This window comes from Ctenopharyngodon idella, chromosome 1 (genome assembly GCF_019924925.1).
Source record: "Ctenopharyngodon idella isolate HZGC_01 chromosome 1, HZGC01, whole genome shotgun sequence".
Taxonomy (NCBI): domain Eukaryota; kingdom Metazoa; phylum Chordata; class Actinopteri; order Cypriniformes; family Xenocyprididae; genus Ctenopharyngodon; species Ctenopharyngodon idella.
The window spans coordinates 1240027-1261665 of record NC_067220.1 but is presented as its reverse complement, the minus strand read 5'-3'; the positions used below and the strand labels follow the sequence as shown (position 1 = coordinate 1261665).

At 37.1% G+C, this 21639-nt stretch overlaps 1 protein-coding gene and 1 long non-coding RNA gene across 14 annotated transcripts in view; one reads left to right on the top strand and one right to left on the bottom strand.

Moving 5' to 3' along the window:
- LOC127508732 (uncharacterized) overlaps positions 1–21639 on the top strand; it is a 488047-nt gene that overhangs the window by 206202 nt on the left and 260206 nt on the right. For 2 of the 13 annotated variants that reach the window (XR_007928891.1, XR_007928898.1), the window contains exon 3: positions 7272–7419. The exons of the other annotated variants lie outside the window; for them this stretch is intronic. This is a non-coding gene — a long non-coding RNA (uncharacterized LOC127508732). Of the gene's footprint in view, positions 1–7271; positions 7420–21639 lie in introns of those variants that run through there. 13 annotated transcript variants of the gene reach the window in all.
- The window catches only part of LOC127500999 (uncharacterized), a 385015-nt gene that overhangs the window by 184353 nt on the left and 179023 nt on the right, over positions 1–21639 (bottom strand). The window lies entirely within an intron of this gene.

The window sequence follows — 21639 nt, the reverse complement described above, 5'->3', positions numbered from 1 at the left end:
AATCCACCTACACTATCAACTGCCATACAATACAACTAAAGTTCACTGAAATAAAACCAAGAAATCAGACATTACCTCAGATTTACCACTAGATGGAGCCAAAGGATTCAATCAGAAGTCTGAAATTAAAAGCTAATTTTCTCCTGAGACAGAAAAAAGGTCCAAACAGTCGTTCTGGCAGAACTTGTAACATTTGAAAAGCAAGCAGACATTTTATAAGACGCATATTCATGACTGCAGTTCGTAACAAAAATAGTTTTGAACTTGTTCCTCTCTGTGATGTTGTAAAAACCAAAGTTATTGTACATGCAGCAGAAACACTGTGACCTCGAAAACCTTGTTTTTTTCAGTTGTCCTGAACAAAAAAAAAGGAATAATTGTGTATATACTATAAATTATATCTTTATGGAGTGGAAAGTTTGTTTCTATCGTTGCTACGAAACCGTTTCCTGTTTTTCTCACACCTGCAGCAGGCTGAAGGCTGGTTTGACCATCAGAATATAAATAGAGCAAAAGAAAAGCACAATAGCTTGTCATGTTAGTTTCCCTTCATCACACTGACCACATGTTAAAAACCCAAAACTTTACAAACACACTACAGGGGCGAGTTTTGCACGAGCACGAACTGCTCACATGACCTTTATAAAACATCTAGTTTGATAAATAGTTTATATAGTTGATATTTAAGTACATTTTATAGTTTCATTTAATCATTAAACCATTAATTTACAAACAGAGTGAATCCATCAGTCCAACTAATTATTTATATTTTAATTATGGAACATCTTCAGTAACAACAAGGCAAATATTAGTCTTGACAAATGATGTTCATCATCTCTCTCTCTTTTCTCTGTGGGTTTCCTGAGTGAGTCTGTTTGATCTTCAGTTAAACTGAACTGAAACTCTGAACCTTCACCTGTTTTCTGTGGCTTTGAGCTGGACTGATCGTCACACAAACACAAAAACACCTCCAGACTTCATGAGAAACTTTGTGACCAGAAAGATTTTAAAAGGCTTAGCTTATATATTTAATATGTGATGTTTATCAGATTTTAAAGAATGATGAAGGTAAAAAGTAAGGGTTAAAAGTTGTTTATAACCTGCATCTGACAAAACGTCCCTTTGAAGACATTTTGGATGTCCTCATTTGGAAAAAGAGTATTCATAAACGGTTTTTGTGTTAGTCTGTAGTAGTTATAATCAGTGTGTGTTCATGAAGGACAGCATCACCTCATCTTAATAAACACTCAGTCACAGTGAATCCTCCAATCAGCAGCAGAGTCGAACATATAGAAATGATGTTGAACAAAGAGAAATCTGAAAAATACGGTGATGATTAGAGAGAAATGGGAGTGTACAGACTGGGTTAAAGGATTAGATCACTTTGAAATAAAAATTAGCCCAAGCTTTACTTACCCTCAAGCCATCCTAGGTGTAAATGACCTTCTTCTTTTCGATAAACACAATCAGAGAAATATTAATAAATATCCTGATGCATCCGAGATTTATTATGGCAGTGATAGGGTTCACTGAGTATGAGCTGAAGAAAGTGTCTCCATCCACATCCATCCATCATAAACGTTCTCCACGTGCTCTGGGGGGTTAATAAAGGCCTTCTGAAGAGAAGTGATGCATTTGTGTAAAAAAATATCCATATTTAAACAAGTTATGAAGTAAAACATCTAGCTTCCGCCAGACCACCTTCCATATTGAAGTTACGAAGAAAATATAAACTGGCATCGTGTCAGTTACACATTTTCTGTAAGTTGAATAGGGAAGGCGTAAGCTTTGTGAACTGCAAGAGTTGAATATGCAGAAGCTAGATGTTTTACTTCATGACTTAGTAAATATTGATATTTTTTTTACACAAACGCATCGCTTTGCTTCAGAAGGCCTTTATTAACCCCCAGAGCTGTGTGGAGTACGTTTATGATGGATGGATGTGGATGGAGGCACTTTCTTCAGCTCATACTCATTGAACCCTATCACTGCCATAATAAAGCTCGGATGCTTCAGGATATTTATTAATATTTCTGCGATTGTGTTCATCAGAAAGAAGAAAGTCATATACACCTAGGATGGTTTGAGGGTGAGTAAAGCTTGGGCTAATTTTCATTTGAAAGTGAACTAATCCTTTAATTTGCAGACATTACGAACATACAAAATTCATGGTAAATATACAAACCTGATTCCAAAAAAGTTGGGACACTGTACAAATTGTGAATAAAAAAAGGAATGCAATGATGTGGAAGTTTCAAATTTCAATATTTTATTCAGAATACAACATATATGACATATCAAATGTTTAAACTGAGAAAATGTATCATTTTAAGGGAAAAATAAGTTGATTTTAAATTTCATGGCATCAACACATCTCAAAAAAGTTGGGACAAGGCCATGTTTACCACTGTGTGGCATCCCCTCTTCTTTTTATAACAGTCTGCAAACATCTGGGGGCTGAGGAGACAAGTTGCTCAAGTTTAGGAATAGGAATGTTGTCCCATTCTTGTCTAATACAGGCTTCTAGTTGCTCAACTGTCTTAGATCTTCTTTGTCGCATCTTCCTCTTTATGATGCGCCAAATGTTTTCTATGGGTGGAAGATCTGGACTGCAGGCTGGCCATTTCAGTACCCGGATCCTTCTTCTACGCAGCCATGATGTTGTAATTGATGCAGTATGTGGTCTGGCATTGTCATGTTGGAAAATGCAAGGTCTTCCCTGAAAGAGACGATGTCTGGATGGGAGCATATGTTGTTCTAGAACTTGGATATACCTTTCAGCATTGATGGTGCCTTTCCAGATGTGTAAGCTGCCCATGCCACACGCACTCATGCAACCCCATACCATCAGAGATGCAGGCTTCTGAACTGAGCGCTGATAACAACTTGGGTTGTCCTTGTCCTCTTTAGTCCGGATGACATGGCGTCCCAGTTTTCCAAAAAGAACTTCAAATTTTGATTCGTCTGACCACAGGACAGTTTTCCACTTTGCCACAGTCCATTTTAAATGAGCCTTGGCCCAGAGAAAACGCCTGCGCTTCTGGATAATGTTTAGATATGGCTTCTTTTTTGACCTATAGAGTTTTAGCCGGCAACGGCGAATGGCACGGTGGATTGTGTTCACCGACAATGTTTTCTGGAAGTTTTGTTGTGATTTCCATTACAGTAGCATTCCTGTATGTGATGCAGTGCCGTCTAAGGGCCCGAAGATCATGGGCATCCAGTATGGTTTTCCGGCCTTGACCCTTACGCACAGAGATTGTTCCAGATTCTCTGAATCTTTGGATGATATTATGCACTGTAGATGATGATAACTTCAAACTCTTTGCAATTTTTCTCTGAGAAACTCCTTTCTGATATTGCTCCACTCTTTTTTGCCGCAGCATTGGGGGAATTGGTGATCCTCTGCCCATCTTGACTTCTGAGAGACACTGCCACTCTGAGAGGCTCTTTTTATACCCAATCATGTTGCTAATTGACCTAATAAGTTGCAAATTGGTCCTCCAGCTATTCCTTATATGTACATTTAACTTTTCCGGCCTCTTATTGCTACCTGTCCCAACTTTTTTGGAATGTGTAGCTCTCATGAAATCCAAAATGAGCCAATATTTGGCATGACATTTCAAAATGTCTCACTTTCAACATTTGATATGTTATCTATATTCTATTGTGAATAAAATATGAGTTTATGAGATTTGTAAATTATTGAATTCCTTTTTTATTCACAATTTGTACAGTGTCCCAACATTTTTGGAATCAGGTTTGTACACAGAAATAAATGAATCAAAGATAAAGCTGTTTTTACAAAGCCGTTTTGAATGTAAATGTTGCTGTTTTGATCATGACTGCAGCCATCAACCAATCATTAAAATGAATAAAATAATCATTACTGAAAAAATAAACAAGAAGGAACAGAAAACATTTTAAACTAGTGAACACGCCTGAAAATGACACAAACTGAGCTGAGGGGGGGAAAGTAAAAGAGTACCTCAGAGATGACGTGTTTTTGTAGGCCAACACGGAAGTTAGCAGCGCACGTGTTCCCTCGATCGAAAGCCTATGCATTTTTCCCATAGACTTTTGGAAAATCGCAAAAAATAAGCTCTGTGTTTAACAAAGGGTTATGACACTTACACATTTTGTCTATCAAGACAATCTTTACAAGTTAACACAACATTTATACATTTTGAAGCCTAAATAAAGTCATCAGATATAAAAAGCTAACAGTAGGCTATAAACGGACTACAGCACACCATGGTCGCGGATCAACGTCACCACCACCAAGCTTCCTCAAACTTTATTTAAAAACATGCTTGCTGATTATGATCTGCATTGTGTATGAATACTTATCCACTTTTTTTAATGAGAAATGCTGTCCAAATGTCCTGTTTGTCATGATGACGTTTAAAGTCCCCGCCAAAGGAAGTAGTCCCTTTTAGCAACTTGTTAGCAACCGCCGTTTTTAAGACACAATAAAGGTTTAAAAAAATCACAAGCAGGTTATAACTGGTGTGTTTTATGTCATAGATCAAAACATGAAAATATTTAGAGGCTTTGTTAACCACAGACCTTATTTCAGGCGATTTAGCAAAAACCATTAAAAAAACCCATTGACTTTAGGGCGATGAAACCAGAAGTCCTAAAATGCTAACTCGCTTCCAGGTTTTGCCTACAAAAACACGTCATCCCTGAGGTACTCTATTCCCAACTCATCCTGACAGGAAACGACCTTTAAACTTCACACAGATGTCACTAAACAAAAGTCAGTACACATGTGCGTCAAACAGAGTGATCAGAACGGAGAAGGTCTGATTTTGATTTCATCAAATATTTCTTAATTTGTGTTCTGAAGATGAACGAAGGTCTTACGGGTGTGGAACGACATGAGGGTGAGTAATTAATGACAGAATTTTCATTTTTAGGTGAACTAACCCTTTAAAATATTATTTTTGCTGACATATTTGTTGATTGATGTTAAATTTAGGATTAAAATTCTACATGTTACGCAGTCCACCCCAATAAATAGATATGATGAAGAGTTGAAAGAGCAAGGTTAGTAGCTAAATAGCTTTGACAGCTACTTTAATATCTGACAACTGTTTTATGATAGAAGTGTTAAACGGCCGATATCCAGCATTTTTTTTTTTTTTTTGTCAAATTTGGCGTTTTGAATTAAAGATAGTCTATAGGCTACCATTTACATGATTTATATTACTCAAAACTGAACGTGACGAGACAAGAAACAGCCCAGACAGCATCAATGATCGAAATAATGTTGAATCAATGTTTATGTGTCAACGTTAACTGCATTGAATCAATATCATTTTTGCATCCTCAATTAATGTTGAATCAATGTTGAAATTTCAACAAAAAAATCAATGGTAATGGCATTGAATCAGGGTTACAATGTGATGGTGGTTCAACATCATGCTTACACTCTCAGAAAATGAAACACAACTACAACTGACTTAAAGCCACACAGCCTGAAATCAACTGAAGATAAAAGAAGACAATCAATCTCTCAAGATCTCAGCAGAAGTTATTTTTGAGAATTAACAGAGTTTTAGATGTTGGTTTTATTGAAAATATTTGGTCACCATTATAGTGGTCAGTGTTTCCTTGAGTTGGGCAGTTTGACTCTTGGCTTTTTTATGTGAATTTGTGGTCTTTGTAACAGTGTTTACCAAAACACATCGTTTGTTGCAAAGAAAAGTAGAAACAAAATGACAGAGTGATATAGTATTCATCATCATAAAGCAAAGTCATTTACTAATCGTTCTCCTGAGCAAAAGTGCATATTTGTTTTTAATAGGTAACATTCACCAACAATACATTCTTGCTACAGATCAGACATTATGAATCTTGACTTTTAAAGTGCACATTTTTAAAAAAATCTTTAGACACACAGACATTAAGAATCAGCATATGAATCTCAACAATGGTGACATCCTTCATTCTGCAATGCATGCTGGGAGCCACCATAGTATACAACTCATGACTCCCAGCATGCATTGCCAAGAGTCAAACTGCCCAACTCAAGGAAACACTGACCACCATAATGGTGACCAAACATTTTCAATAAAACATCAACATCTAAACCTCTGTTCATTCTCAGAAAGAACGTCTGCTGAGATCTTGAGAGATTGATTGTCTTCTTTTATCTTCAGTTGATTTCAGGCTGTGTAGCTTTAAGTCAGTTGTAGTTGTGTTTCATTTTCTGAGAGTGTAAGCATTATGTTGAACCACCATCACATTGTAACCCTGATTCAATGCCATCATCATTGATTTTTTGTTGAAATTTCAACATTGATTCAACATTAATTGAGGGTGCAAAAGTGATATTAATTCAATGCAGTTAACGTTGACATATTAACATTGATTCAACATTATTTCGATCATTGATGCTATCTGGGAGAGCTGTTAAGTTCTACAGCCAGTAAAAGTACTACAAAACAAAAATAATTCGTTACAAAAAGGGTTTCTTACCCTGTTTTACATTGAGGTTGACTTTAGTGGTGATGTGAGCTCCACACCAGTATATCCCAGAATCCTCTTCTCTCAGATCAGTGATGTTTACAGTAAAGACTCCAGTAGAAGCTTCATCACTGAAAGAGAATCGATCATCTCTGATCGTCTCCAATGAAACTCCATCCTTCACACACATGGAGGGTTCATGTGCTTTGCAGAAGAGTTTCTGATGTTCATCATGATGTTTGCACTGGATTGACATGTCGTCTCCTTCATGCTTAGTCAAGTTCAGCTCTGGAAATGATTAGAAATATAAGAACATCAATTCACAGCCATAGTTTCACATATTCAGATGATAAACCTTCCTCACCCTCGTTCATGATGACGATCAGATGAGTGTAAAGATAATTCACGTCTCTCTCTAATGTCACTGCACACCAGTATTTCCCAGCATCCTCTGCTGTCAGTCCAGTGATGGTCCCAGTGAAGACACTTGCAGTGACGTCATCATTCAGAGTCAATCTGTCAGTCTTGGTCTCTTTCTCTTCATTGAGAGTATTTCTATCTCTAGTGGAGCACTTCCCCTTACAGAGAGACTTTGACTTTGATTTATAGATTGAATCATAAGGGCAGAAGATCTCAGCAGATTCTCCTTCACGTCTCACTACTGGAGCCACTGCAAACAAACAAACACAGACATTTAACACACATGATTCTGAATATACTGTATTTACTAAAATGAAATCATCTGAATTCACTCACTGATGATGTTGAGCTGAATTTTGGTGGTCAGGGAGATGAAGGTCAAATGTGTGTCTCTGGTTTCTGCTCCACACCAGTAAACTCCAGCATCTCTCACGCTCACATTACTGATGCTCACTGTAAAAACTCTCTCTTCATTTCTCTCAGATGAACCATTCATTTCTGTCACTGTAGATGTCCTGATGTTTTGACAGATGTGATTATCATCCTCTTTGCAGAAATGAACTTTATGTTCCTCTGGGATCTGACAGCTGATGTTGACTTCTCCATCAAGAAGAGCAGATTCAGTCTCTGTCTTTGGATATTTTGCATCTGTAAAATAAAACAATTAAATAAAAATAAGATCAGACACTTTATTCATGCAAGATACAGTATATCGTGTTCCTCACCATCTGTGACGTTCAGCTGAAGTTCAGTGAAGCTCTCAGTATAGTGAGACACATTCACTCCACACCTGTATGTTCCTGCATCTGCAGCTTTCAGCTCTCTAAAAAACACCATCAAGACTCCTGCTCTGGTGTCGTCATATAAAGAAACATCTCCATTCTCCATCCATTCATCCTGAACTCCTGGATTCTTCCTCTCTGAACATCCATCTGATTCTTTACAGATGTATTTTGGCTTGGTTTTGTGTTGAGGATGTTCACACTTGATCATCATACGACCTCCTGAGTATCCGCTCACTCTAGACACGCCCACTTTAGCTGTCAATCACAAATATCACATCTAATTCACTTGACAGCAAACTTCTAGAAACTTTACTATACCAGAAACTATACCAGATAGATTTTGTTTTATGTACTACTCACCCATGATATGTAGATGAACAGTATTAATAATGGAGTAACTGTATGGGTGTCTGCTGATCCAAACTCCACATAAATAAACTCCTCCATCATCTGGTGTCACAGCAGTAATTCTCACAATGAAGAGGTTTTTATGTCTGTCATCAGAAATACTGAATCTTTCTTCCTTGTTCAATGTGCTGTAGATCATCTCAATTGAGTCTTTCCCCTCTTTTAACATGATCTTGGGATCATTAATATGATTCTGTGAATATTCACAACTGAATGTGGCAGTTTCTCCAATATTCACCATCACCCTCTTTGACACTTTACAACATGAATCTGTAAATAACAAAATAAAGAAATATATTTCATATATATATAAATGACCAGTATAGTTACTAAACAAGGACTCTGATCATAAAATGACTGACCTTCATCCACATTCAAAGTCATATCGATGGACCATTTGCCATGAACCCCAGTCCGATAAGTTCCAGCATCTTGTGTGTTCAGTTCTCTGATGTAAATCATGAGGTTTTCATATTCATTGCAAAATAAAATGAATCTTCCTTCATTAATCCAGTTATCATGTTTCTTATAATTTATTATTGTTCTCCACTCAGGTAATTTGGTCATATATTTAGCGGAGTCACTGTACCAAACCTTCTGTGAATCAACAAGAAGACTTCCTCCAGAATATCCAGTGACTCTAAAGCATCTCACTGCACCTGTCAATCAGATTGATACTGTGATCAGAAACCTCATGAACAGAAAACAGCATCATTACTGCAGTGATGAAAGAGAAAAGCTCTGACCTGAGATCAGGTAGAAAGTGAAGAAGATGAGGAGGATCTTCATTGTGAGTTGAGTTCAGTCTTCTTTATGCTGAATGTTCTCTGTGTGAATCTCTCTGTCTCTACATCTGTCTGCTTTAGTTACTTCCTCTTTATTCAGCTCTTTATCAGTAATGAGCAGCTTTACTGGCCCCTCCCACCATCAGCACTGACTGAATATTACATTAATCACACTGAAAGAGCGCCACCTAGTGGAGGATACAGTGTCTGATACTGAGAGATCATACATGTTTCATCTTCTATATACAGGTGTTGGTCATATAATTAGAATATCAAAAAGTTGATTTATTTCACTAATTCTATTCAAAAAGTGAAACTTGTATATTATATTCGTTCATTACACACAGACTGATATATTTCAAATGTTTATTTCTTTTAATTTTGATGATTATAACTGACAACTAAGGAAAATCCCAAATTCAGTATCTCAGAAAATTAGAATATTGTGAAAAGGTTCAATATTGAAGACACCTGGTGCCACACTCTAATCAGCTAATTAACTCAAAACACCTGCAAAGGCCTTTAAATGGTCTCTCAGTCTAGTTCTGTAGGCTACACAATCATAGGGAAGACTGCTGACTTGACAGTTGTCCAAAAGACGACCATTGACACCTTGCACAAGGAGGGCAAGACACAAAAGGTCATTGCAAAAGAGGCTGGCTGTTCACAGAGCTCTGTGTCCAAGCACATTAATAGAGAGGCGAAGGGAAGGAAAAGATGTGGTAGAAAAAAGTGTACAAGCAATAGGGATAACCACACCCTGGAGAGGACTGTGAAACAAAACCCATTCAAAAATGTGGGGGAGATTCACAAAGAGTGAACTGCAGCTGGAGTCAGTGCTTCAAGAACCACTACGCACAGATGTATGCAAGACATGGGTTTCAGCTGTCGCATTCCTTGTGTCAAGCCACTCTTGAACAACAGACAGCGTCAGAAGTGTCTCGCCTGGGCTAAAGACAAAAAGGACTGGACTGCTGCTGAGTGGTCCAAAGTTATGTTCTCTGATGAAAGTAAATTTCGCATTTCCTTTGGAAATCAGGGTCCCAGAGTCTGGAGGAAGAGAGGAGAGGTACACAATCCACGTTGCTTGAGGTCCAGTGTAAAGTTTCCACAGTAAGTGATGGTTTGGGGTGCCATGTCATCTGCTGGTGTTGGTCCACTGTGTTTTCTGAGGTCCAAGGTCAATGCAGCCGTATACCAGGAAGTTTTAGAACACTTCATGCTTCCTGCTTCTGACCAACTTTATGGAGATGCAGATTTCATTTTCCAACAGGACTTGGCACCTGCACACAGTGCCAAAGCTACCAGTACCTGGTTTAAGGACCATGGTATCCCTGTTCTTAATTGGCCAGCAAACTCGCCTGACCTTAACCCCATAGAAAATCTATGGGGTATTGTGAAGAGGAAGATGCAATATGCCAGACTCAACAATGCAGAAGAGCTGAAGGCCACTATCAGAGCAACATGGGCTCTTATAACACCTGAGCAGTGCCACAGACTGATCGACTCCATGCCACGCCGCATTGCTGCAGTAATTCAGGCAAAAGGAGCCCCAACTAAGCATTGAGTGCTGTACATGCTCATACTTTTCATGTTCATACTTTTCAGTTGGCCAAGATTTCTAAAAATCCTTTCTTTGTATTGGTCTTAAGTAATATTCTAATTTTCTGAGATACTGAATTTGGGATTTTCCTTAGTTGTCAGTTATAATCATCAAAATGAAAAGAAATATATCAGTCTGTGTGTAATGAATGAATATAATATACAAGTTTCACTTTTTGAATAGAATTAGTGAAATAAATCAACTTTTTGATGATATTCTAATTATATGACCAGCACCTGTATAAGGACTAATGACAATGAAGATAACTGATCAGCATTATTTAAATATTCCACTAGAGGGCGACAGTATAATTTACATGTAATGTGTCAATAGGGGGCCTCAGTAAACTTCCATGGCAGCTTTAATATTAAAATAATTAAAAATGAAAGGTTAACTCTGACATAATTCACACATCAGGAAATGTTGAGTTAAAAAGGCTGATCCACTCTCACAGCAACATATTGAGCAACTTCATGTCTTTATTAAACAGTATCATCTTCCTGTGACTCAAGGAAATAAAAAAAATAAAAAAAATGTTTTGACATTTAAGTTTCTGACATCTTTATCAGCTTTAAGAATCATTAACAGTTTTTTATTAGGAGGAAACAGGCATGATTTGACTTGCAGGTTAAATACTTCATGAATATAAAAATAATATCATACGTTTACATTGATCCAAATATGAAGCTGATCCTGTGGCCATATGAACTTCCATCAGTGTTGTAACTTGTGCTCTAAGGCTACGCTCAGACTGTCAGTCCAAATCCTATTTTTGAGCATATATGAAAGACATCCAATCAGATTTATCACGTGTGAATGGCAAAAAAGAACATGAAATGCGATTTTTACGAATCCATTTCGAGCTACATTAATATGTGGTTTGAAATCCTATTCCAATCGCATTTCTGTGAATCCGTTTCAGTCTGATCTGATCAGTTTTCATGTATAGTTTACGTGACTTTCTCACACCATGTAAAACATAAACAACACAGCACAGAAACTGCACTTTTAAAAGTTGTAAATGATATCTTACTAGAAACAGATAAAGGGAATACCGTGGCTCTGGTGCTACTAGACTTAAGCTCTGCATTTGATATGGTTGACCACAACATCTTGATTTCCAGGTTGAAGAGTTGTGTTGGACTACAGGGAAAGGTATTGAATTGGTTTCAATCTTTTTTAACTAACAGAAGCTTTAGTGTTTCTATTGGCCAACATAGTTCGTCCTCACACCCACTTGCTTGTGGGGTGCCACAGGGCTCAGTTCTTGCTCCAGTTTTATTTTCTATATTCATGCTGCCAATCTATCTTTTGTCATTCCACCTTTATGCGGACGATACTCAGCTTTACTTTCCCTTGCAGCATAAAAGTAAAGATTTTTTAGGACCTCTGTTGAATTGTATAAACGAATTACAAATATGGTTAAAGCAGAATCTCTTTGTGTTAAACGAGAACAAAACCGAAATCATTCTGTTCGGCTCAAAGTCATATCGAGACTGTGTCCTTCATTTTGGTCATCTCTCCTCCTACCTTACACCTTGTGCCAAAAATCTTGGTGTTCTTTTTGATTGCAACCTGGGTTTTGAGAAACAAATTAGTGCAGTGGTCAAATCATGTTTTTTCCACTTACGGCGTTTATCAAAAATCAAATCATTACTCTCTGTTAAACAGTTTGAACAGATTATTCACTTGTTTGTTCTATCTCGTCTAGACTGCTGTAATTCACTTTACTATGGTATAAGTCAGTCTTCTATAGTGTGTTTACAGATGGTCCAAAATGCTGCTGCAAGACTGATTTCAAGAAGACGAAAGTTCGACCACATCTCGCCTTCTTATTTCACTAAACTGGTTACCAGTTAAATTTAGAATTAGTTTTAAAATCTTAACTTTTGTTTACAAATCCTTGCACAATCAAGCCCCACCATATCTCTCCGAGGCAATCTTTCTTTATAAACCAAATAGGTCCCTAAGATCCAGTAATCTTGGTCTCCTCACTGTTCCTAGATCTAGGTTCCATTGCAGAGGTGATCGAGCCTTCGCTGTTGCTGGTCCTAGTCTATGGCACAAGTTACCAGCCTCTATTAGAGCTGCACCTTCTCTGCCTGTATTTAAATGCCGGCTTAAAAATCACCTTATGTCAAGCTTTTATCTAGCTATGTAAATCGTATTGTTATGTTGTGTTTCAATGTTTTGTTGTCTCTTATTCATTTTATTCTACCTGTATTGTACAGCACTTTGGATCGACTAGTAGTTGTGTGAAAGAGCTTTATAAATAAAGAAAGAAAGAAAGAAAGAAAGAAAGAAAAAAAAGTTGTCTTTTTAAGCAGCCCCTAAGTTAGTAATTAACAATTTTTACAACGGAAGTGATTCAATCAAAAACCTACAAAAACCTACTAACTCGAAAATAACTTTTTCCTAGAGCTGCTGTAAAGCCAAAATAATCTCTGTCCATAATTTTCCTATTATCACTGTGAAGCTGCTTTGAAACAATCTGTATTGTAAAAAGCGCTATATAAATGAAGATGACTTGACTTCACTTGTTGGCGTCTGGTTTTCAGCAAGTTATAGAGTAAAATGTTTAATGTTCTTATGATGGATAGATCCGTTTAGATCCGCTCTGACGAACAACAAAAAACTCCCTGAAATTTCCTAACTCTTCCATCCAGATAGTGGTATTCCCTGTTTTTACTGTTATTTTTATTTCTTATGCGTTCCATTTTTATTATTATGTATTTGGTTCTTCTTTATGTAAAGCACTTTGAATTACCATTGTGTATGAAATGTGCTCTAAAAATAAAATTGCCTTGCCTTGCCTTATTTATATGATGTATAAGGAGGCATTCGATAATTTATCATAGTCATTTAACACTGTTGATAGATTTTGTTAAGATACTGCAAAAGTTTCACGAGCCTCGGCACAACCATTAGTTAAATCACTGCTGCCAAGATCAAATAAAGTACCATAAAAGTCATTCATTTGCTTTGTGACGTGTCTTTCAAGTTTTCTGAATACATAAATCAGCTTTGTGTGAGACACAGGTCTAAATTTAATTGATTACTCACAGAAAATCTTTCTCTCTGATCTGTCAGTTTAAATTTCGATTCACCGCAAACTTTGTTCCCTTTCGATATGGTTTACTCGCATTGCGTCAGAGTTTTCATGACACTTATGGAGAAACTCTGTTTTCTCCGAAATACTGAAGTCTGATTTGTTCACGTCTGTGCACCTGCACAGGCAAATGGCTTTTCAGGCCACCAAAACGGGCGGGGTTGACTGCCTATTCATCTCCTTGCTGACCCCTGAGACTACAACGACATCCTCTGTACTTGCTGTTGAATCAAGCCTCTGCAGCAGACCAATGGCGAATAAGAGTTATACGTTATTAAAAACTGTGGAATGTCTTTTTTTATTTGTGTACACTCACAGTAAAAACAAAATGTTGTGCTTTTTGCAAAATAAAGAAAACTAACATTATGCGCGAGCTGCAGTCTCTTTCTCAATGAAGTGCATTCTGATAGTCTTTAGAAAATTAACTGTAACTTAATGAATATGTATCACACAAACATGAGACATATGTCTAAAGAAATGTTGAAATGCCAGGTTTTAAATCATTTAAAAACAAATATTCTCTGTTTATGTAATCTGTTTGAAAAGAGACGTCAGTCCTTCGTGAGTCATCTCATTATCCACTAATGCGGCCACGCCCACGGCCACGCCCTTTCATTCTGAGGGTCAAATTGATCAAGCTGATGATTATGAATGGTAAGGTTTTTTTTTTTTATTCTTAAATTCTTTATTCTAATTGGGATATAGTGTCTGTGAATATTAAACCCCAAAAAGACTGTTTAAATATGAATCCTGCAAGTTTTGTCTCTGTGTGGATGAGTTTTCCAAACACCTCCTAGACTATTGCTCTGATTTTCACAAAAACTGAATCAGATAATCCACAGAATTTGCTGACATGAGAAAAAATTTGATGAATAACACACCAAAATGCTTTAGAGTATTCTGACGAAGCTTGGTATCTGTTGTGACAACCACGACCTGAGGGTACCTGTTCAGTTTCAGCACAGTGTCACCTTTTGGTCACAAAATATTAGAATTGATTTTTTTTCTTTGCTTATAACTTCCGAACAATATGACAAAAAATCTCAATCACGCAAAAAAATCTCAAAAAAAAAAATGTCACCGACACTGACCACACTAGATCAATTTGGTGTCAGTGCCACCTACTGATCAAAAGTAATAAGCATTTATGTCACATTTCAAGTGATTTTATTTATAGGATTTAATCAATTTTGCTTAAAACCATCTTCAAATGTCTTTACTCACTACCTTGATTTTTAGCTCCTGATTCTGCCTCTGTGGTGCTTGACCCCTAAGTTGCTGATTGCAGCTTTATTTATTAATTATTATTATTACTATCTATACATATTTCCAGTTCAGTGGTGTGCTCTTGTAATAGTCACACATGACAATAGAACAAACAAAATGCATAAATCTTGTTTATTTTGGTATCTTACAAAAACACACAAACAAAGGCTAGTCCAGTGGTGTGCTATCTAGCTTTAAAAACATGATCACTTAGCGTGGGAAATATTACCAAAATTTTATAAGAAAACCACAGTGATAAGCAATTGCCTAATATAAGTATAACATTTCCAAGTAATTAAGTAATCAAGTAAACAGTCAGTAATAAAATAAGAACGTATATACAAATGGCAATAGGACAAATAAATACAACATTAAGATACAGACACAAACAGTGCTTTAAGTTTAAGAACCAGTTTCCCCCAGTTGTTGTAGTTTGATTAACATTAACGACACAGAAGCTGGTATTAGGCTGCTTTCACTTTAAGACCTACTGTAGGCCTAATGCACGGATGATACTGACACATGTCCCAAATGTTGATGTTAAGACATAACTGTCAATATGGACATTTAGGCATAATTATGTGTGCATTTGACCTTTCAAGGGCAAGAAGCCTAGAAATAGACAGTGCTGACAGGCGACAAACACATGCACAGAATCTGCAGCCAGTCTGACATCCGTCCGTATGTCAGTACCGAATTAAGTTCATGGAATATTTTTATTTTCAATATATTACACAAATTCACAGAATATCTTATGTAGTGGAAAGTCTGTATACATAGTTACTAAGATAAACATTTTCTTTTTTTAACACACCTGTAGGCGGCTAAAGGGCTTCTTGGTTTGATTCAAAGAAGATACATAGAGCAAAAGAAAACCACAAGCTGAAGAGCATCTCATGTTGATCTTTATCACACTGACCACAGTATCAAACAACTCTGCAAACACAAAGACATGCGACACTTACAAGCAAGTCTCTTTATCTTAGTAAAGAAACACCACATTTCAGCATTTTTATTCTGAAATTACACACCCTTGAATTTTTTTAAACTTAATCACACTTCTGTTTTTTTTTATTTGAAAGATTTTAGTAACAGTTCAAACACCACTTTACAGACTCTGTACCACTTCCCCACATCTCATCTGTTTGCAGTCTGATGATGATCTCACCCATAATATCATAACATAACATCAGAAACTGACATTTCATATTCAGTTGTTCATCTGTTATCTGTGGCTTTGAGCTGGACTGAAAAACAGCCCATTTGTCACGCAAACAGAAAAACATCTCCTGCAGCATTTGTAAAAAAACTTTGAGACAAAAATGATATCATTCAGATTTCAGACTCAGATCTCTTTTGCAGAAAGTATAAATAATACTTATTGTCTTTCATGCTGTTCATTAAGATCTTAAACTGTGTTTCTGGATGTTTCTCTCGGATCTTGTAACGTTGATTTCATCAGTACGAAAAATACATTCAGTTGTCCTCTATGTAATGCTGATTTAGTAAATTCCATGTCATGACAAAGTTTGACATTTCAAATATAATATAAAAAATAATAATCTCCCTGACTGCAAGATTTTAAATAACTGCTCTGGACAATACACAAAAAATAATAGGAAATACTTTCAAAAATACTTGATTCTACAGTAAAGGCATAAGCAGTTGTTACATCAGAAAAATAAACTTTCTCATAATCTCTCTGTAACCAGAAACTCTTGTACAAATCTGAAGCAGGAATAATCAAAATTCAGAGAGATGAGAAAGAGAAAACTGACATTTTAACAGCTATGAACAGATAAGCATCATGTCTCATCATAAAGGTATTATGTGTCTGTTTAAGAGCTGCTATTAAAGAGGCTTTATGTATCAAAAGCTGCATTTTAAATATACGTGTTTCTGCATCTGGAGTGGAAACTTTATAGTGCATTTTGTTTCACTTAAGGTTTGTATTTCCTGTTTTAATCACATCTTCAGATAACCTAAACTCTTTGCACGCACCAATAAATGTCTGACACAACTTCTATTTTATAACTTTAAAGCAGTAGCGGCTCCTGGCCATAAATTAGGTAGGGCAGATTCTGGGTCTTAGCGCTGGTTTATGATAAACATTTTGTAAGCCTTATATCCTAATCGCTGAACACATCAGAAACACTTTTGGCAGAATTCTAATGTCTATCTATCGATGATTGACATTATTTAGTACACACAACAAATGCATAGAATGTCATAGAATTGCCTAAATGTAGTATTTATTGCGTCAGAATGTTGTTTTAGAATGTTACAAGTTATGTAGGAATTCCAGTGAAGAAAACAGTGAAACAAACATGAAACAAACACAACAGAACTACTGTATATAAAAGCCATTCACATGAGCACGTTTAAGCTAAAGGGTTTATAATCTCATTAATTTAATACGCTATTCCACACGTCACGTGGAAATAATGAAGCGCATGCCGAATCCATGCGCTTCATTTTTTTATAATTTGTTATTAATTCAGTGTATATAGAGGTCTATGTTTGGATGAATATTTTGGTGGGGCTCTGCCCCAGTCGAGCCGCGGCTGCTTTAAAGTGTCTCGTGATTCAACAGACTGCATTGAATGATTCTAATAAAGACAAACACAAAATTATGGATTATAAAGAGATTTTGGTGAATTGAGTCTTATGACTGTGGCGTAATCAGAGTGAATCTGGTCCTTACTGAAGGAGACTGTAGCGTCACTGAGAGACTCTTCATGCTTCTGGAAACTGACAGACGTGTAAAGGGGCTCATCAGAGGGGATTGTGGGTAATTCATCAGGAGCTGATCCAGGATCTGTGAGAGAATCACGTCTGCTGTCTGCACATAATGACTGAACATGGAGAAAATAGAGAGAAAAAATACATTAAAATGAGAAAACATCTAATCAGCACAATATATAATGTAAACATACACACACTCTGACTCACCATTGTATTTTCCTCTCTCTTTCTCTTGTCTGATGTGGAGGTTCTTCCTAATTACCCAAAACAAACAAAAAAAATAAATCGATCAGTAAGAGAAAGACAAACTAGACTAGAGACAAAAAGCAGCATGAGACAGAAACTCATTGAGTCAGTTTGATTTCACTGCTGCTATATATATAACTAGTCATTAAAGGGGATGTCTAAAGCCATTTCATGCATTCTGATTTATTTACACTGTTAAAGAGTTGGATTCTCATGTTAAAGACTGAAATGTTCGTATAAGTTTAAGAAAGTTTTTTTTTTGAGTATGGCCCTGTATGATGTCATAAAGGGCGGAATTCCTTGTATGGGCACTTCTCCCAGAAGAGTGTGTGCACACATCAACCAGAGCGAGAGCAAGAGCACGCCCATCAATGTGCTTCGTTCAGGTTACGGAAGTCGTCATCTGTGCTGCACACACAGGACTTGCTCTAGAAAGATTTGTTTTTAGACCACAAAATCTACAATGTCACCAAAGAAGTGTTTGGTACTGAGGGAAAGATAAACTTCCCAAAGAACCCAGTGTTAAGGGAACAGTGGATGCAGTTTGTTTTTCCGGTCAGCAACAGAGTTGTGCAAGTGTGTTTGTTTGTTCCTGGCATTTCGGTGATGAATGTTTTATAAACAAGGCCCAGTTCGACGCTGGAATTTTTTATATCGTTTGAAACTGAAAGATGGAGCGGTCCTAGGGATCAAAGATCTCAGTCATAAGTCGGAAACACAGGTGGTAAGTAAAACTACATCAGATGCCTGTGTTTTGTTGGAAATCGGCACTATAAGTGCATATAATGTAGACAAAACGAACGTATAGTGAATCAAAAGTTATGCGATGATGTATTGCGTGCTTGTGACTCTTTAGCTCCGCCCACAACACGCCTCCAGGAGCTTGAATGTTTTCGAAAAGAATTGGTACAGCTGTATCTGTCTTTTATAAATCTGATAAAAATAAAGACTCTTCGGAGGTATAAAGGATGCACTACTCTATAGGTACTTAAGATTAACAAGATTGGCTGAAACTGTGTGTGTTTGTTTCAACAGATAATAAATGATCAAACCTCGTCTCTTGTGGCTTAATTTACACACAGTCAGAGTGAATCCACCAATCAGCAGCAGAATCACACACACACAAATAATGATGATCATGGAGAAATCTGAAAGAAAAAAAAAACCCATAAACACAGTGCTCATTAAAGAGAAACCAAGAGATATACATACATTTACATTTAATTTACTTCTATCCAAAGCAACTTACAAATGAAGAGAATAACAAAAGCAATCCAACCAGAAATAGAGCAACAATATGCAAGTGCTGTTAGTCCCAGTTAGTCTATTAAAGGGTTAGTTCACCCAAAAATGTTAGGGTTAGGGTTAGTAATATGAGTAATAAATGAGTAATAAATGACAAAATTCTGTCTTTTATTACTCACCCTCATGTCGTTCTACACCCCTAAGACCTTCATTCATCTTCGGAACAAAAATGAAGAAAAACAAAATAACAACTTTTTAACAATATCTAGTGATGGCCGATTTCAAAACACTGCTTCAGAGCGTTACAAATCTTTTGTGTCGAATCAGTGATTCGGATCGCGTATCAAACCGCCAAACTGCTGAAATCACGTGACTTTGGCGCTCCGAACCACTGATTCGATTCGTAAAGCTCTGAAGCTTCATGAAGCAGTGTTTTGAAATTGGCCATCACTAGATATTGTAAAAAAAAAAAAAAACTGTATTTGTAAAATTGTAAAAATATTCTCGTTGCTTTATAATATTAAGGCAGAACCACTGAACTCACATGAACTGTTTTAAATATGTGTTTAGTACCTTTATGGATCTTGAGAGAGGAAGTATCATTGCTGTGAATACAGGCCTCAATGAGCCATCGGATTTTATCAAAAATATCTTAATTTGTGTTACGAAGATGAACAAAGGTGTTTCGGGTGTAATGACATTATTTTCATTTCTGGGTGAACTAACCCTTTAATGGGTCAAGTGTTGATGAAAAAGATGCGTGTTCAGTAGGGCTGTCAGGATTATGAAATTTATCTGATGATTAATTTAACAATGTAAATATTCATCTGTCCCTCACATTAAGCTATGAAATGGCTTCAGACTATGAATATAGTGCACTAAAACTTAATTGATGCTTGTCTATTTCTTGTGGCTGAATGAATTGTAAATGTACTTTAGTTTCTCTTCTGCAGATCAACAAACATGTTCTACTTCATCTCTGTTTCTGCCTCTGTTGAGTCTTATTGTGAGTTTCCTGAATAAAGTCCTTTAATTCTTCACAGCCAAGCTAAACTGAGACTCTGAACCTTCAGCTCTGTATAAAGTGGGTATATTCGAAATATCTTGTGATTTTAATGTGTGGTTATTGAATTAAGGTAGGTGATAAACTTGATATGAATCAAAAACCCATTGAAACGATATAAAGTTGATTAATCAAATAATATATATAGAAAAATAATTAAGATCACATTTATACCAGATGCTGTTTGAGAAAATACTAGTTACGGTAGGTACTCAACAAAACTGTTTTGTTTTTGAAATTTTGAGCAGAAAAAAGTTAAATATACTGTGTACACAGAATACAAGGAATCTATAAGCTGGTAAACCCAAAAATAACAGTTTGTCTGGTGCATTTTATTGGATGGTAAACAAAACAAAATCTGCCAAAAGGTGACAAGTTTGCACCCCTGGAAATTGCAGTCCTCTTGCGAAGCATGCAAATGCACCTGCCCCTCCAGCCGAGATGAAGAAGGATTTTTACAGCCCTTACTTCATCATACCAAAGCAGTGGGTTGAGACCAATCCTAGACCTGCATTTTCCAAATCGGGCCCTGCACATGCTTTCCTCTCAAGATGTTGACGCAGAGGCACGTTCTGACATGTATTCACTAATATGACTGGTTTACTGCGATATACCTTTAGGATGAGTACTTCCATGTCTTGATTTTACCTCGACACAGACCATTTCTTCAGTTTGCTTTTGAGGGTCAGGCATATCAGTACAAAGTCCTCTTTTTTGTGCTGTCCCTGTCACCATGCATCTTCATGAAAGTCGTAAAGGGTGCCCTTGCGCCATTAAGGGAAGTGGGCATCCGAATTCTCAATTATCTTGATTACTGGCTGATTATAGCTCACTCAATAAATATCACAACGTGTCTCACAAGTGAACAAGCCCAGTCTGTGCTGAAGTGCTTGAAGACGTTCAGGGGAAAACAGCGGCTCAACTGAAACAATTTCAGAGGCTCCTGGGACATATGGCATCCAGTAACACAGCTTGGATTGAAGTCCCAAGATGGGCAAGGCCATCACGCAGATCTGATGCCGTACGTTCAGTGCTTGGACAGACCTTGCATTTCTACAGGCAGGGGTTGCCTTAGAACAAGTGTCCACGCCTGATGTTGCCTCCAAGCCAGGCTGGGGGGCTCCTGCATGGGACCTTGACTGTGCTGGCAAATCAACTGCCTTGAGTTGCTGGCAGCACTGCTGGACCTATGGAGCCATTGATTCAGGGCAAGCATGTGTTGGTGCAGATGGACAACACAGCAACTAGTAGATGCACTGTCATGACAAGTGTCACTCCGAGGAGAGTGGAGACTGATTTTGAGTCGATTCAGCAGAGCACAGGTAGACCTGTTCACTTCCCAAGAATCTTCCTACAGTCTGTTGTGGTATGCCCTGACCGAGGTGTGACTCCTAGTGTCAGCATTCGACACCATGTCTCGTTCTCTCCATCAGGGAATGGAGGTTACAACAGTAACCGAGATGTTTTCTTTAAACATCCTCAATGTGTTT